At 38.0% G+C, this 16,091-nt stretch overlaps 1 protein-coding gene across 3 annotated transcripts in view; it reads right to left on the reverse strand.

Moving 5' to 3' along the window:
- Window positions 1-15,923, reverse strand: part of CDK17 (cyclin dependent kinase 17) — a 96,655-nt gene extending 80,732 nt beyond the window's left edge. Inside the window, exon 1 of one of the 3 annotated variants that reach the window (XM_040596089.1) lies at window positions 15,810-15,923. The gene's annotated coding sequence lies outside the window, so the exon portion shown is untranslated. Of the gene's footprint in view, window positions 1-15,365; window positions 15,452-15,809 lie in introns of those variants that run through there. The other 2 variants (XM_040596090.1, XM_040596091.1) reach the window with 2 other exon arrangements.
- Window positions 15,924-16,091: the final 168 nt, after the last annotated feature.

The following is a 16,091-nucleotide window of genomic DNA, read 5'->3' on the forward strand; positions in this document are numbered from 1 at the left end:
TCATTCTTCAAAATAAACTAAAAGCAGGAATAAGTATTGGTGTCTTTCTGCTACTATCAAAACTATTATTCCATCTACTGCTCAATAAACAACTTGTGACCTTCATTTCCACTGCAGTTCGCGTTTTGCAAACCGTCAGCAAAAATTCTTATTTAATGTATTTCCTTAAGACATCCCAATAAGCAGTTTGTTTTGTTATGACTCAGAGGACTGACAATTTGTTTCACAATTTATTATGATACTTGAGAAATTGTTCAAAATGTTTTAATTATGTACTATCCTAACTGACATTTAGTAAAACACAGTGAGGATATGAGGAGTAAGTATAGAATAAATATTTCATATTAATTAGGCTTGTAATGAACAAGTTTCACGTGATCACTTAATTTATGTCCAGTGTCAAAGTATCCTCTGTAAGAATTACCTAATTTAGTCACCAAGTCAACTGAAAGATGTAACCATCTCCCTCCATTATGTAAACACTACATGTATTTTGCAGAGCATCTTGGAGGACAAACTGGAAAATGTGCAATTTTTTGGAATGTACACGTTTGAAAGAATAGCAGTTCAACACATTAATGCTTAGGTCGAAGTGCACGCACATAGAGCAGATAGCTTCATAGCAAATAACTGACACAGGAGAGAGATGACTAATCACAAACTCCACTAAACAGCATTAAATTAAGCTACCACCCAGAGAGGAAAGTGCTGCGTGTTTACCACCATTTGCAGCCATATTGTGGGAATCCTCCTTTGGTGAAGTCTGCAGAGCAGGAAAGGTGCCTTGGAGCACCAGGTGATGGAAAAAGCCATCTTTTTACCTCAGGCTCATGACAACCATATTGCATGGAAAACACAGCACGGGGACAAGGCTAAAGCAAGTGGAGTTAGAATTATGCATGGCCACCTCCAGTTTACTTTTTCAAAAGTCTACTTTTGTTTTCAATCTTGTGTACCGCTTCAGAACAGCTTGGTACTCAACAAACACAAATCTATCCAGATTTTGCATATAAAGACATTCACCAGTGCCACCAGAGCCGGCTTACAATCAGTTTTTCCACTGCATCTTTAGAATAGCAGGGAATAATGTCAGACACAAATCTTCCGTTCAAGAATCCTTTTTAGAGTATCAAAGCAAAGCTCTTGTTTGTGCCTTACAACTTTATGAACTGAAAATAAATGTCGAAGAACACACAGATTTACTAGCATTTATATGTACAGGTAGAATTAACTAAGGAAATACCTTACCATGAAAGGATCATGCCCACATTGGTATATAATCTAGTCGGTAACGACTTTTGGAGGTGACAGTAAATAAATATTCACGTCAAAGCTTTTTCTACTCTTAAACTGCAACTTCTTTTTCTCCTTAAAACAGATAGAGCACAAACAGATGAAATATTCACCCTGGAAATGGATGTTTATTCCTCTGTAGCTCATCATATTCTCAACCTAATCTAGACCCTAGAGACAGAAACCTTTATCTTGGTAACAACACAAAGTTTTTATAGAGTCTATGTCTGCTGACTAGGAAGACCAAATGACCACGTTAGTGACACTACAGACAGGAACACAGGAATTTACCAAATACTGCTCTTTGAAAGAAGAGGATTAATACAAAGATTCAAGATGCTTTTCTGAGCTTTGAGGTAGCAAGCTAGTTTTATCATTAAAGAATGCACCCACCAGAGCCACAAGAAAGGGAGAGATGGTTGGCCATGTCCCTGTCCCTGTCACAGCCAGGCTACAAAGAGCCCAGTCCCTGGATTGCCCTAATCCCTGTCAGCCTTACATACACCCACACACCCAGGACAGGAATTCCAGTCCTAGAGCAGGACCACCTTTTGTAACAAAGCCTCAAACTTTGTTTTTAATCCAGGTTATTTGTGTTGATCTGATTGTATAAATAAAAACACTGAAGACATTGCTATTTTCATTAAACGATCCTAAATTACATTGCATCATTTTGTTAAACAGTACACCACATACTACAGATCAGGTTAATTTTAGCATTGTATACCATTTCATACAAAGAAAGTTCACTTCCCCCTTTAAAATAAACAATTAACTTTGAATAATTACAAAGAGCTGTTAAAGAGCAACTTTCTCTTTTAACCCTACTACATTATCAATACTGCTGTTTTGAGACAAGATGTCTAAATCTGAGACAGTTTCACTACCAACAAGAACTCTATTTTTAATTGATTTAGTGCTTGTATTAAGTTTCTACTTCAGCATGACAAAGACTTGAACAATCTTTATTCACACAGTGGATTATTTAAAAAAGTGGTCCAGGTACTGCCCATGCAGTCGAGAACGTAAACACAGATACTGCTGATGACAGCACTTATGTCTTAAGAGAATTAATTTACTCTCTCGAGTGCTGCTAGAAAATTCTGTGTAATGAGCAGTGAAAATACTGAATAAAGTATTTATGATTTACATAGTATAAATCATATTCTGATATGCCAGACGTGCATTTATAACATGCCTAATGTACATAAACTAATCATGAAGTGTGCAACAAAAGTAACTGCAAAAATTGCTTACAGAACATGCTCTTGCATGTGTGAAGAAAATGTGGTTGCATTTACATCTCATTTGCTATATACAAATTTCACCCAGCCATAAAATTGCAATTTTAATCTCCTCCTCCCAATATACACGAATGTTTCACTAAAGAAATACCTAAAATTTCTGCTGCATCTTTCAAGTAAAAATGGTCCCAAATATATCATAAGCAGGATTTTCAATAGTCCAAAAGACAAACTGCATCTAAAAATAGGTCATATTTAATAGTTACTTCCAGATCTCTTAAACAAAATATACAATGGCATACAGTACAGAAAGCCTACTAATGCTTATCATAATCCTAAACACCTATTTTCTACAAGGTCATAATGTTCTTCTATCCATCAGCTGCTTTTCTATTTTCTACGAATTTAACTAACATTTAATATAGGTCACATTTTCTCTTTTTGTTTGAATTTGGAATTAGATTGCACACCACTTCTAAAACAAAAATCAACATTTAAAAAAAATTCAATGTAATAGATATGCTGTCTCTAGTATCTAAACGACATAGAATTAAATCATTCTACAGGGCAATCTTCTATTGTTTTCAAACATAGCTTTCTCATCCTAGGAAATTATGTAAACTGGAACAAATATATATAATCTATGCTAAACTTGGTTTAAAATACATAATTTTCAGATGAAGATTCCAGCCTTCAACAATACTAAGCATACACACCAGCAGAGCTCCAAACAGTATTTGCAAAAAAACCTGAAGTCCGTATTATATAGTGTTACACTGTAGAAAAATGAATAGCCCTAAATATTGCATACTGAAAAATTCTTTTAAAATCCTTTTAAAATTAATCATTTAAAATAAATCAAAAAGTTACAGATCAGAAGCCATGTTTCGATTGTTATTACAGCAACAGAAGTTCTTAACATGTAATTATTTGAGTAAATAGATTTCTGCACCACATATGAAGGAAAGAGAAAAGAGCAAGGAAAGCCTGGGCTGAGAATAAGATTCGATAACTAACTTTACCACTCAGTGATGCTAGATGGGTGAAGCAACACCAAAAACATCAGCTTTGCCATCTGATGAGCAAGGCAGACGAAGATTATTCTAAGAGCTTTTAAAAAACATTAATCTAAAACTCATTTAAAAACATGAATCTAAAATGCAACTATTAATAATTTCTAGTAGCATCCAAATTACTAAAACAGACAAGGACAAAAAACGGATAAGCTGCAAAGATTTATGCATACAAAAATGTTCAACAACAACACAGCATGCCTCTTCCGATGCTCCCTACTGACATTTTCTAGGAAACACAGAACTTCCCAAAATACTGATAGACAAAAAAAGGTAACAAAACTATACTGGAAATTAAGGAGAAAAGCCGCTTTTTGCCTTTAGGAAGTTTAAACCTTATTAATAAAGTCCCAGTATTTGTTTCATACACTTAAAGCTTCAAGGTATTAAAAAAAAAAAAAAAAAAAAAAAGAGAGTAGTGCAAGGCATTTCATAGCATAATTCTGAGACCAGCACTACATTCATGGGTACAGAGGTACTGAAGTGAACAGTGTTCTGCTGGATGGCTGATCAATGAAAAATTGTGTCAGAACCACAGACACAATTAAACTAGTATCACTACAAAACAAAGCGTTAGGACACACAAAATATTTCTCAGCCTCAATTCAATTTCCTCTGTCATAAGACTTTTGATGCTGCAGAGCACGGGTTTGAGAGCAATTATTTTTTTTTTTACAGCAACATTATACTATTCAGTTTACAGCATTTCATGACTGAAATTAAAAAAAATGGATACCTGGATACACCCTATGGAAGTTCAAAACATCTAATTATCCTTAGAACACATAATCAGCATGTTTCATGAATAATACTGTACCCAGCATCTCTCAAACAAAACCTGCAGTACAGGGATCTAAGAACAGATTTACATACGCTGTTTTACTAGATAAACACAGATGTCTGACTTCTTAGATCAAAATATTGTTGATAGCACACACAGCAAAGCCCTAAGACAACCCCTAGGCCTTCCTCTGGATTAAAAAACAAATAGAAAAACCACCAGATTCCCAGTATTTCACAAGAAGACACTCCAGTAATATCCGATTCCAGATGCAGCATGCTAGAACTCCATCATGCTCTACCTGTGAAGCTTTCCTTTGGTCCTAGCTATGCACGCCTTCCCTCAGTTCTGACACCTGAATTCATCCCCTCTGCTACCGAACAAAACCACACCTATCCCTAAGGTTTGGTTCAAAAATACAGCAAAGCAACCCATCCAAGGAGGATAAACGGGTATTACTAAAAACAAATGTTCACCTCTATGCTGTAAAGCAGAGTGCAGCTTCTCTGTATTTCAGACTCCTTCATCATAAAGCTTCCTAGACTTCGTGACAGAAGAGCCATGATAACTCAATCCAACTGAAATACTACTAACTAGCAGAAAAAAGTAAGGCTTCTGCACACTGTGGAAGGAGCTTTGTCAGGAGTTAAACAAGATGAAAATACCATCACAATTGTCTCCCACTTTTGCACAAAATGTAACATGTTATTTTTCCAAAGCCTCTTATAATCATACAGAGACAAATATTTTTAAATTAGAACATAACACAAATAACGCGGCAACTACCACAAAATTTTGAAAGGGCATTAACCACATACATTTCTTTATCCCTTTTAAACCTCTGAACACAATGGAAAAATATTCCATTATGTCACTAGGATCCACTAACAGTTAAATATATTACCTTTGGGGTGTGGCTCTTCTCATAAAAGTGACTATACAGAAAAGGAATTTTCTCTGTCAACAATTTCACTTCCTGTGCTTTATCAGAGGTTTGAAGGGGTTTTTTTTCCTCCTTAAGTGACAAAGACTTTTTTTTTCCCCCCAATAGTCTAATACTGGAAGCTCTGTATACTCTATGTAGTTAAGAGACTATTTCCTGTAGAAGACAGTCAACAGGACTGCTTTCCAAGTCTGTGTTTCAGGCCTGTCTGGAAGCAGTGGGGTTACATTTGTGTTAGCTCTGTAGGACTGGAAAGGGTCCAGTGCAATTAACAAGACTGAGGCATAAAGCACTAATGTAGGTTAAATAGTCCAGGATAGATTAATTTACACTGATACAAAAAGACTGAGAGCAAGATACTACCTAGCCACAGAAAAGGAGAAATCTACCCTTTTGTGTTAGTATAAAGTTGGATCGCCAGTATTTTATAGCTAGACCATCCCCATTTCCAGTTGTTTCTTATAAATGTTTACCAGAACCTATACCACCAGGTTTTTAGAAACTGCCAGAGTATTATTTCTGTTAACAGGTCTCTGCAGTAAACACTATTAAGGTTGATTTTCAAAATGTCCTCAGCACTCACACCCTGAAGACCAGTACCCTAAAGAAGCCTCAAGTTAAGTGATCAAAAACTGACATAATACATCCCTACATACTTCTTTAGCTACTTATGCACTACTTTCCATGAAAACTGGCCAAAGTCATTGCATAAAAACTGTTGCAGTTATATCCTAAAATAACTTCTTCAACAGATTATCTAAACTAGCGTAAAACTTGGCAAAAAATGTCAACCAACCCAAGGAAATAATTATCAATATACAAGTAAAATAGAGATTTTACATCCTATCTTCCAAGCAAAACCAAAAAACCCCCTCTAAATTAAGATACAATTTCAGTTACCAAGAGCAAATATGACAATCCAATCATCAAAGACATAAATTTACAACTAACTTAATGTTGTGTAATGTCATTAAAAACTCAGTAATGAACATGAACTGTAGGTGTAGTACATGCTCTATGTACTACAATTCAATAGGCTTACTTTATCATGGAGCATATATACTGTAAGAACCAGGTTCTCATAATACAATAAAACAGATAATTTTTGTTTGTCCTTACAACCCTGTTTTCTGAAATTGCCATGAGATAGAAAATAAAAACAGAGCATTCTGCAACCTATTTCAATACTAAAACATACTATTGCTACTACTCACATGACTGGAATTTTAATTCATGATAAGCACCTGCAAGAAATAGTGAAGAATAAAGAAAAATCTGCATATTTTCTTGCTTACATATTAAAGACCCAATTGCATAAACTGTGGGTGGGGGGGATCACACTATTCATCTTTAGGCACCAGAGGCACTTAGGACACAGTTTCGTATCAGGTCTGGGGTCAATTAACAGTTTCCACCACCTGTAAGAAAATGCTTGGCTGCATCACCCAGCCACCCTCCCTTCTTCACCATCAACCATGTAATTCCTGCCCTCTCTTCCCTCCAGTACTTCCCAGACAGTAGTGGAAACCTATTCAGTTTACTGATACAGCAAAAATTATTCTATATAGAAAAAAATTATTCTATATAGAAAAAAATTATTCTATAGCAAGCACTTAATTCCGCTCAAACTGTAATGTTGTAATACAAAAACAATGACTTGATGATCTCCCTCCAAGGTAAACATGGAAAGAGAGGTAGCTCTATATTGAGATCTTTGGATTACCCTCTGAACCCATTTCTCTCTAGTGATTATAGAGATGAGCATTAAAAAAAAAAAAAAAAGGCGGGGGGGCAGGGCAAAACCCAAATCAATCGATCTGGCCAATTTATATTTAAAATTTGAACAAATTATTTGCCAAGAAAAAAAAAAATCCAGGTTTTATCTACCCACTCCTAGAACCAGATGATTATAAAGGATATAGAGCAGGGGTCCTCAAACTTTTTAACCAGGGGGCCGGCGCGCGGATGCAGTGGCAGGCAGTCACCTGCGGCTGCTTGGTTCCCCCCCCAACCCCCGGGGGGGGGGGGGGGGGGCGGGGGGGTCTGTAAATACCGGGGGCCGGATTGAGGACCCTGGGGGGCCATATCCGGCCCGCAGGCTGTAGTTTGAGGACCCCTGATATAGGTATTTTGTTAAGACGCAGCTACAGGTGCAAATCATCACTGGCCATCCATTGATCCCCAAAATAACTTTTAACAATGACAAACAACTTAGGACTAAAATCTTCAACTAACATCTACCTCTTCCATTACCGGAAATACTCACAAATACCAGTAAACCTCCTACGATGTACAACCACCAAAAAAAAAGCCCATTTTAAAGGAAGCAGGTTCAGAACACTGTTAACAACACTCAATGCTTTATATCTTATCCATAAACTAAACGCAAACACATTTTAAAATGCAGTAACTGAGCTTACTACCAAAGCATATCAAACCCATACGTTCAGAACTCATGATCTCCTTCGTATTGCTCCTAAAATACTAAATTTGCATAATTCGAGAAGAAATGCATATACCAATTGAGCAAACTAATTACTATACACCTTTATTTTGCTTCTGCTGTGCTGTCCAGAAAAAAAAAAAAGTGTATGCTAATAATGAAAGGCCTTCTCCTGCCTAAATACCTTTTAAACCTTTTTTTTGGCTTATGGATCAAGCATTTTGATTTTAAGAATTATACTGAGAAGTGTCAGAAACAAGCCACAATAAAACATTCAGGTTAACTGCAGTCCCTGATAAACAACCCAGAATTACAAGCAGCAGGTTTAAAAATACTGTGACTTGTGCAAAACAGGAACACTGTAAGCTGTTTATCTTGTTTAATCCTGAAGGTAAATAGCATAAGCTTTAAAATATTTTGCTTCTTCGTCATAACCTACTGAATCATATTGACAAAGGTAATGAAATACTATGGAGAATCTTAAACTTTTGGAATTGCGTCTGAAATTGCTTTATCTGAGTATCACACAGGACATTATTCTCAGGAGTGCTCAGTGTAAATTTCAGTGATTTAATCCAAACTGTAGCTTCAATGAAGCCAAAGATTTAATCCTGTCTCTCCTGAGGTTATCAGTTCTTCAGAAAAAAACAAGTACCCTGCACAACCTCCCTACTGGGCCCCTTTAAAGTATGACTGCTATAGTTACAATTTTTTTTTATTGTTGCCTATTCCAAATTTTTTTAACTCTTAAACATAGCTCAATTTCAGCTTATGTAGTTCAGTTTTTAAATATTATTTTCAAGAAAAAAATATTTTCCATTTCTGCTGATTTCTTTTCTCCAACATTAACAATTTCCACACCAAAAATCTTCTTTCCGTTCATAAATCCCACCTCAAAGATGTACCCATATTTAAAATTAAGAATGTATTTTATAAGATTTAACAGTAATTATTTCCCCACTGTGCCTTCTTATTCAGTACCAAATTAAGTTTCTGGGCTGCTTTTTTACACATCATTTTTAAAAGACTTTAGTACAGAATATATGTTTGCTATATTTAGCAGTTGAGGACCTCCTTTCCTCTCTGTACAACAGGAAAGCTCCCCTCCCATCTGCTCAGGATATTAAAAAAAAAAAAAATAATTACAAGCTGTTGTTTTTCCATTGACTCTGCAGAAAGTGACTATTATTTGCATGTAAAAACAAAAGTAAAGTTGAACCCAAATGCCTATTATAACTTCCACCGGTTCCCTGACACAGGCAAATGGTCACAAGACACCTGCTGGCGCAGGGGCATGGGGATGACAGCAGCAGCCAGCAAAGGGGAAAACCACCACGGCTTTAAGCAACAGTGCCAAAGTTACGCCAGTGTAAATTGGCTGTGGAGCAGCAAAATTTCTCATAGGCAGCACCCGCCCAAGCATCGTCTCCCACAGTCATACAGAGAGACTTAAGTTTTATATTTAGTTTTCAGAGCAAACATAAATAAGGTGAACCATGAAGTAGTTTCACGTTTTATAAGTAGACACTTAAACAATTTAGTAAGATATTTATGACAGAGCTTTAAGACTGAATAGTGCTTAAGAAGGAAACAAGCCTCTTGCATACATAAATACTCTGCTGCTGTTTATAAGAACCAGATCTTGATAAAGAGAGAACAAACAGAGGAAGCTGCTCTGGCAATAAATTTGGGATAGACCGAAAAAATGGCTTTTAATTTTCCCCAGGTGAACATATATATGGCCACAACTTTTTTTGACTATACAATGTTTATGAATTATATATTTAGAAATTAAATTTTGCTTCAAGATATACAGAAAAGCAGTGGAAATAAAATGTATTCCATTATTTCATAACTGATTCTCTTCCTCTTGTATATTATTAATGAATTATTAATTGTATTTAATATCTTTCAAAACTAAAAGCTTTCCCTAAAGCCCACATACTGAATGCAGTTCAACACTTAATATCTTTTCTGTATTATACATGCGAAACTATTCCAAAGTTTTACAAAATAAATTCCCAAACTAAAAATTAGTATTAATAGCTGCTTGTATTTTAATTACAAAATAATTTATTTTAAAAGTTAATACACTGTATTCAATCTTTTAAAGCCTGATATAAAATGCCACATCAAGTAACATCAAGCAAACAATTAGGAAACTGCCATTTTTCTAAGCATCCACGCTGCACTAATGACCCATTCTGCAGTATCTATTGTTTTCCCAATTTTCTGCAAGCTACAAAAACAATCAGCAATTTTCACTGGCTTTCACTTCATTAGTGGCAATGCCAGACAGCAGGCACTGAGCAGGTTTCCCAGTGCTCCTTCATGAACGTACTTTGATGATGAGAAGCCCTCATCATACAGTTATATAACAACAACTATTTATAGTTACCCACTTGATTCACATTATCTGCCAAGTTTTAAACCATTTCATATGTAGACACTTGATCTTATCATTTTAGTTCCTTAATCAAAATGTCACATAACAGGCAAGTAAAAGGTTTCAGAGAAGCCTGTCTGCCACATCAACAATATTGTATCACACAGTTTTTAATCTTATCAGGAGAACCAGAAGTTAATTTCACAAGATCAGTCTTCTATAAATACACGCTGAACAAGTTACTTCCTTTACTTAACCTCCTGTCTGTCAATATCCATTACTATGCATATTACTTTTAAAACCACTAAACCTTAAGTTGTGCTGAAATTACATAATCTCTCAGAGTTCTGAGACGTACTGAAAACATGATCAGCATTAACACTCCAGAAAGCATCCGATCAACTTCTACTTAACACACAACTTCAGTGGCAGCTGTTTAACACCCTCAGGTTCTCTTAGGAAGTGTCTCAGAGCATCCCATGTGACTATCACTGGTTTACTTCTGAATACAGCAGTATTTAATGCACCTCTTCTGAAGATCATCAAATGCTAACATTTTCTTTAGCATTTGTAGCAAGCTGATGGCTCTGTTAGAATTCATTTTCCTCCCAAAACACGCCTTGCCTTATTGTCATAGTTGGTGACAGCATGAGTTTTCCGCATCACAGTCTTCGGCTTATCTATCATATCCACGTAACTTCAATTTTTTTACATTTTTGTAAACTGGCTCCTTTACTCCTATAGGCCACTGCAAACTTTTTGACCTAAAAACTTTTCTCTCAACTACAAGACAGTGGGTTTGCAGGTAACTAATATTCTTTGATAACTCTTATTAACCCATATTTCCCAAAGATCTTTATTTTAGTGAGCATCAATTAGCACCCATTACTGTAAACCTCATCAAATGTTACCTTTAACATCTTGCACATACCTGAACAACATGCAAACAAGTCAATACTTCCCAATCAGTAAGGGAAGAGTAGGCAGGCAGAAATACCTGGACAGAAACATTTCTGAAAGACCACACAGGTTACTGCAGTTCACTACGAAATAGGTGTATCAGCACAGCTACATGGCTGCAAAATGTGCTTATCCACTGAACACGGAAAAAAAGTCACGAACTTTAACACTAACTGAAAGCATGCAAGTACCCTTAGTGAAGCTGACAAAATGCAATGTTAAAAATCAGAGACCATCATGCAACTCTACCAAGCCTTGAAAACAGCAGCAGACAGAGAAAGTAGTACAATTATGAGGTACAGATCATAATTAAATGAAGTATGATTAGAGGGCACAGAATAACATTCACTTATGCATGATACCTTGCCAGTCCAACCTAAAATACAAAGACAAGCAAAACTGTAGCTAGGAGTGTAAATGAAAGACATGTTGTTTCTTTGTTCTGGAATAACACTGCCTTGTTCATAATATATGTGCAACTAATTGTACCAGAGAAGATAAATAAAAAAATTAAGGGAAAAAAAGTCATAATCAAAACCTAGGATAAAACTGTTCTTCAACTGACTGTGTACTTTCAAGGTATTACAGAAATGAGCAAGCAGAACACTGTCCTGAAATTCAGAGAAGCCTTCAATTTTATTTTAAAATGTTATAAAGTTGGTATTTTCCCTTTTTTAAAATTATGCCTAATTCTGCCTCACAACATGAAAAATTAAAACATGATTTGATAGTTATTTCTTCTTTTGCTGCATTTTCCGATGATGCCATTCACATTTTTTTCCCCTCTAACATTCATGCATACCCGACAACCTGATGTCCCCTACTGAATGAAATTTCTAATCCTTTAAAAACAGGCACCAGACCACAAAAGCCCAAATATGCCAGTAAGGCACAGTTACAATGAGTTCAAGTATCAGTGTGCCTATGGCATAATACAGTCAGATAGAGGGGTATAACGATCTCCAAGGAAGTGGCAAAAGCCTTATTATCCAAGGACTGATGTATGAAAAGCTGGCCTGATGCAAATTACCTAATCTACGCATTCACTAAGGTTATTGTTTTCCATATAACTGGATCACAGAACTAACGGAGAACTCTTCTTTTTTTCATGTTCTTGTGCTCCGCATTGGCAAACTAGCTCAAGTTCCAGTTTTCTTTATTCCTTGTACTATCAACAACAGTTGTTAAATGCTTGATGGTTAAACCATTCTTTGTAGACACTTCAACTAGCCAGTTCTTCTGAACTCTGGAGATGACATCGCCACTAAAAGGAGTTCAGGAAACCAACAACTCTAGAATTGCTAATCCACCAGGTTAGGTAACAGTGCGCATGTATGGATTTGTATTCAATACAGAATTATAAATAGTCATTTGTCTAAACAAGCATTAACTCTTCAGAGAAAAGTTGTTAAAAGCATATCACGACTCTTCAACAAAATACACAGGAAAAAGAAAACATCCCACACAATTAGTGGGCATTTCCAGGAATCTAGTACTTCTGGCTGTATCTGTTCTTCCCCACTTCATGGGGAAAAACATTACCAGGTATACATAGTAGGATATGTAACATTTAGTAAGTTTAATAAAAAGCCCCCTAGTCTTAGACTTTTAAGGTTTTTTTTCAACACTAAATGAAAACTGTTGTCTAGCAATGAAAATACTTAAAAATAAAATGCTTTTACTTCTAATATGCAAGATAGCCTGTACATCAGTATGTGAATAGGCACAAAAAAAATTTTCCAGTTCTCACACTCAGAAGGAAAAAGTCATTGCTACAATTATGTGCATTGCAAAAAAGACAATAATCACTAGCAATACACTGGTTTAGTTTGTTCTTTACACTTGAAGCGTTAACTGTCAAGTAAACTTTTGGCATTTTAAAAGCATTTTTACATGCTAAAGTTGTGGAGTAATGTTTTATATCAAATTCTGAAGTGCTACAGATTACAGTGGAGTCCACATGCCTCTGCAGATACACATTCACAGCTTGCTGTAAAAATAATTAAAAAAACCCAAGCATTAAAAAGCACGCATTTAAGTGTTTAAGATACCTGTAATTTAAGGGCTGTAAGCAACATGCAGTGAGTTTATGCTAGAAAAGCTTTATTATTGAGCTTGATTTTTAGATGTGATCTTGTCCATATTCACATTGCACCAGATAAAGCATTCAATAAGGACACAATTAGTATACATGCCTTTTTAAAATACAGCTGATTGGCTTTCTTGGCCAACAAATAAAAGCTGATCAGGACATCAAATATCAACAGCTCCCACTAAATGTGAAAAGAGGGTAAAAAGCAAATGCCCAAAAAGGTTTTAACACAGATATTGAACCAGTCTCCAGCAAAGCCTCTCCTGATTGCACTTTTTAGGTGCAATTATTCAAATATACCGTACTGAATCAAAACTTACTAAGACCAGTGAAACATTTTTTTTCTTCTTGCAGCAGGCAGTCATTTAAGGCATTTGAAGACTTTTTATTTTAGTAAGCCATTAAAAAATTCTGCTTATTTTTACTGTAAGAGCTCCACGTTGTAACAACAACACAGGCATACAGAACATCTTAGTATCCATGTCATAAGCTGTATCATACTTTCACACTACAGTGTCAGGCAGAAATTTAAGCCAGAGCGATTCAGGGGAAAAACAGAGCCCTGTCCTGGTTTTCAGTTGCTCTAAATCTAATTATATATCAAGTATTTCACTACACCTTAGTGGCATTTTACATATTAAAAAGATCAATTAAAGCACTACATCCTTAGTCAAGCTTAAAATAAATGACTAGCCACTTTCAAAGCATAATTTGCTTTAGACAACACAGGCTCCAATTTGCAAACTCTTCAGTATGGATGCAGGCAGACCCCACCTACTGATTTGTGTAGAGCTCCATCCCGGGTAAACACTGGGCTACACCACACAATATGCAAATACAAGGTATGAACTTCACTGCGTTATCCCTCCTAAGAATTTTTGTAAGCCAGACTCATTATTGTCAAAGGAGTATTTAAATAACACCATGAAAAAAAAAGATGCTTTCATCTTAACTCCAAGTTAACATTATAATGGTTTCTCTATACTAGAGAAGTAAATTCAGTTTGCTCTTTCAAGTATAAATTTTTAAGGAAATTTTTCACTATGCATTTCAAACATACTATTTTATGTTTTCATATCTGTTACTTCTGTGTTAATTATTTAAAACAAGTCTCTCACATCACTTACTGAAGTGCAGATATAAATAACAAAAGCTGTGTATGAGGATACAGAATTACTGCAACAAAGCAATATAGCAATTTCTTTAATATCTTAAGCACATGAAACACCCGATCACCTACTTCACTTTTACCCAATTCTAACAAGAAAATAAACCTGAATTTGGCACCAAGTCTAATCCCACAAATGTTTTCTTCTGTCCCACATCTTCCATGTATTTAACCTTTGGTCATCTAGCTTCCAGTTCAATTAATACAATTAAAAAAGGAGGCAAGGGGGGAGGAATGGAAGACTTTCAAACCGGGCTTCCTCTCCTCCTATCTATGCCGAGATAGCTACAAGAAAGTTGCTATTGATCTTCTGTCAAATTACAAAAAGGAAAAAAACCCACACATAAATTATTCATCAAATATTTTTTTTAAAAAAAGAAACAGATGCTTTTTCAATTATCGCATCTGGATTATGATACACCTCAGCCCTGTTTCCCTCAAAACAACCACCACTACCGAAGTGCCCAAGACAGCTACGAGTTTAAAGCAACTCCAGCCGGCTCCCAAAACTGTGGCAGGAGAGACAAAGGGATCAAGGTCAGCATTCTTCCAACGCAGCAGCTAATCCACTCCTATGAACACGGTACTGGAACTGGTGGGCGTAACAAATCCCCATGAAATATAAAATACAACTAATGCCACCTGATTTCCCCCGTCCCTGCGAGAGAAGAACCATTTTGCTCTCACTGGATTCAAGCCATTACTTATCTGAGAGGAAGGGGAGGGAGAAGCGGAGTTCACAGAAGTTCAGGGTCAGCAAATGTTCACGTATCCTGTCATCTACGAACTCAAAGCCCAGGGCACAAAATCTCTTATAGCACGCACAGAAACCTACACGTTTTAGGTGTGTGTGTGGGGAGACCTGCAATAGGAGCGAATGTGTCATACGTGCGGAGGCTGCGAGAAGAGCTGTCAGGAGAAAGCAGCCTCGCTTGAAGGGGAGGAGGCGGCGGGGAAAGGACGGTTACGAACACAGGCTCACCAAAAAATCCCGCGGCATTCACCGGCTGCACGCCTCGGCTCACCCCTCAAGCCCGGCTCCGCTCGGCTCCCCCCGCGGACGGTGCTCAGCCCCCCGGAGCTGCCCCCCGGCGCCGCGGGGCCGCTCCCAGGCGCCACCGGGCAGCGGAAATCCCCCGCAGCCCGCCCCGGCCCGGCCCTGCCCTGCCCGGGGGCGCAAAGCGGCCCTGCCGGCCCCGGCGGCCGCGGGCTCCACAGGCAGCCCCTCGGCCCTCTCATGGGGCGCTCCCCCGCCCCCGCCTCAGCTCCCATCACCTTCCCTCCTCCTCCGGGGCCGCGTTTTCACCTCGCCCCCCCCGCGACGTCCCACGCACACGCAGGCCGACAGCCCCCACGGGCCAGGCCCCAGCCCTGTGAGCCGGACCCGCAACCCGGGGCCGGGAGACAATGAGGAGCCACAACTCACCAGCAGCGCCGGAGCTCCGTGGGTCCGGGGGCGGTTCCTCTCCCCCTTCTCCTTCCCCTCCTCCTCCGCCCAGGAGCGGTATCCGGCCGCCGGGAGCCAAGCCCCCCACCCCCTCCCCTCGCTGCCCTGAGAGCAGCCTCCGCCGGGCCGTCGGCCGCGCTCCCTCCCCGAGGAAAGTCACTTTATTCCCCGCTCCAACATGGCTGCTCCCGCCGCCGCCGCCGCAGCAGCCTTCGCCTTGCCGAGGCTCCCCGCCACCGCCGCCGCCGCCGGAGAGGGGCC

This window comes from Falco naumanni, chromosome 5, assembly GCF_017639655.2.
Source record: "Falco naumanni isolate bFalNau1 chromosome 5, bFalNau1.pat, whole genome shotgun sequence".
NCBI classification, from domain to species: domain Eukaryota; kingdom Metazoa; phylum Chordata; class Aves; order Falconiformes; family Falconidae; genus Falco; species Falco naumanni.